Source organism: Eleutherodactylus coqui, chromosome 4, assembly GCF_035609145.1.
Source record: "Eleutherodactylus coqui strain aEleCoq1 chromosome 4, aEleCoq1.hap1, whole genome shotgun sequence".
NCBI lineage: Eukaryota > Metazoa > Chordata > Amphibia > Anura > Eleutherodactylidae > Eleutherodactylus > Eleutherodactylus coqui.
In genome coordinates this window covers 183,714,185-183,717,148 of record NC_089840.1, presented here as the reverse complement: position 1 = coordinate 183,717,148, position 2,964 = coordinate 183,714,185, and the positions used below count along the sequence as shown (strand labels likewise).

Sequence of the window (2,964 nt, the reverse complement as noted above, 5' to 3'; positions counted from 1 at the left end):
TAGCAAAATAGATAGCAGATCATGTGCTATCTATCTTTCTACCTATCTATCTGTTATCTTCCTATCTATCGCAGATGGATAGAAAGATAAATAGATAGCAAGTGGATAGATACATAGATAGCAGATGGATAGATAGATACAGATACGCATTAATTATGCAGATACGCATTTTTTTAATCTTTATTTATCTATCTGCAGCGGATGAATAGCAGATAGATAGATAAATCGATAGATAGCAGATGATCTGCTATCTATCTGGCTATCTCTCCATCTGCTATCTATCTATCTATCTATCAATCTGCAGCAGATGGATAGATAGATAGCAGATGGATAGATAGATAGGAGATGGATAGATAGATAGATAGATAGATAGATAGATAGATAGATAGATAGATAGATAGATAGCAGATTGATAGATAAACAGATAGATATGAGATAGATAGGTAGATAAACAACAGATGGATAGATAGATAGATAGATAGATAGATAGATAGATAGATAGATAGATAGCAGATGGATAAAGAGGTACATAGAGTGTTATAGATAGACAGACAGTTAACTGATTGATAGATAGATAGATAGATAGATAGATAGATAGATAGATCATCTGCTATCCATCTATCCATCTATCCATCTATCCATCTGCTATCTATCAGCTAGATAGATAGATAGATAGCAGATGGATAGATAGCAGATCATCAGATATATAGATAGGAAGATAGCAGATGGATAGATAGATAAGCCAAAAAAGAAATATTGGCTCACCTCACCATCAGTATCTTTCAGTGTTGCAGGGGGATCTGAAATTCAACAGGAACTCCGTCCTCAAGCAGCTGACGGCAAACGGCTAAATTCCATATAAACAAAAATAGGAGTGGAGAGGAGCTGCTACCGTTAAAAAAATTTCATTCACCGTTAAAAAAATTTCATTCTTTATTAAATAAAAAAGCATACAGCTCACAGGTTCGCACTGAACGCGTTTCGGCTATTGTAGCCTTTGTCAACAGCTATGAGGTATGGAACACACAAGACATTTATAGACAAAATACAAATTAAAATCAAAGAAGCAATACCTGTGTGTGCTAGCTTGTCAGGAGGAGAGATGGCTAAGGAATGGTGTGGAGGGTGTGTTCAGGAGTTAATTGCACCACTTGTTGTAACTAGCATACAGAGATTTGTTGCAAAAGAGTTTAAAACAGACAGACAGAGGGACACGTATGTATGTGGATATCTGGAAAGTAGTATTTGAATACATCTATACAGTGATAAATAAGTGAAAATTTTAAAGGGAAAAGGAATCTGGAAAGCAAAAATTCCAACAAAGTAAAAGTCCAAGAAGGAAGAAAAAACAAACAAACAAACAAAAAAAAAAAACACTTGAATACATGCTCTTAGATCTCCTAGATATATAGTTACATAAGCTATCTCTGCATAGTAATAAAACGATTGAAGGGTATATAAGTTCACCAAAATCTACAGAGCAGAAGGAAAAAAAAATAATTTTTTCTTTTTTTTTTTCTCTCCCCTTTCTCTTTCTCCCTCTCCCATCCCCTCTCCATTCTTCTGAATGCATAATCCCAGATCTCATAGATATATAAATACAAAAATTATCTCTGCATTGTAGTAAAACAATTGCAGGATATATGAGTTCACCAAAAATTTACAGAGCAGAAGTCAGGAAAGAGAAAAAAAAAAAAATCCCTTTGTTTTTTAATAAACACAGAATAAATCCGTTCTATAATTCATACCAAACGGAAATCTAGTATTTAGTTCCAAGAGCCAATACGCTTCCCTACGGAGAATATCCTTCATTTCTACTTTTTGTTTCCTATTTTTCCAAACTCTGTCTATACCCAAACATGAGAATTTTTTTGTCTCACCACCATGTTTTAGGATAAAATGATTTGCAACCCCTGATTTTCCTAATAAATTTTTTTGGATGTCCCTCAGATGTTCTGCTATTCTGATATGTAGTCTTCTGGAGGTACATCCTACATAAAGTAGATTGCATAGAGTACATACTATTATATAGATTATTCCACTAGTTTTGCAGTTAATAAAACTATTGATTTTGTATTTGTTGTTGTTCTGTGGGTTATTGAATTCCCTAGATTTATTAAGGGTGTACTGACAACAACCACAACATGGGTCAGCACATTTAAAGAATCCATTAATATAAATCCAATTATTTTTGGGTTTCTGTCATATGAAATTCTTAGATACTCTATCTCCAATAGTACGGTTTCTGCGAGAGGTGCATAGCACGCCTTTATCCAAGATAGATTTTAAATCATCATCCTGTTTTAAAATTGGAAGGTAGGAGAAGAATAATTTTCTTATCTGTGGGAATTCCCTACTATATGGTGTAGTGAAGACAATTTTGTTGGATATACCATCAGATAAATCTTTATCCTTATACAGTAAGGTCTTTCTATCCATTTTATTAACCTTGTCCTTAGCATTCCTCAAAATTTGTGGGTTATAACTTCTGCTCGCCAAGCGGGTACAGATTTGATTTTCTGACATATTATAGCTCGATGTATTAGTGCATATGCGTTTTGCCCTAATAAATTCTGTGAGTGGTATGGCATTGATTGTGTGTCGGGGGTGACAACTAGTAGCCTTAAGTATTGTGTTTCCACTGCTAGGTTTGCGGTATACTGAGGCATTGATACTATCCCTAGAACAACTGACCTCTAAGGCCTTAGTCACACGGGCGTAAATACGCGCGTATATACTCGCGTATATACGCGCGTAAAAAAAACGCGTGACCATGTCCATTGCCACCAATATGTTCTATCTTTTGTAGGTGCGTTTTTACGCGCGTATATACGCGCGTAAAAACGCCCGTGGGTTTTTATGCGCGTATATACGCGCGTATTTACGCCCGTGTGACTAAGGCCTAATAGGAGATCCAAGAAATTAATTTTGTTCTGATCACTATTAATGGTGAATTGTAAGTTA

General features: G+C 35.2%; 1 long non-coding RNA gene across 2 annotated transcripts in view; it reads right to left on the bottom strand.

The window, feature by feature from the left end:
* The window catches only part of LOC136624814 (uncharacterized), a 41,861-nt gene extending 40,749 nt beyond the window's left edge, over positions 1–1,112 (bottom strand). The window contains exons 1-2 of one of the 2 annotated variants that reach the window (XR_010792447.1): positions 1,074–1,102; positions 766–847 (exon numbers count right to left, since the gene is read on the bottom strand). This is a non-coding gene — a long non-coding RNA (uncharacterized lncRNA). Of the gene's footprint in view, positions 1–765; positions 848–1,073 lie in introns of both variants that reach the window. The other variant, XR_010792448.1, reaches the window with a different exon arrangement.
* Positions 1,113–2,964: the final 1,852 nt, after the last annotated feature.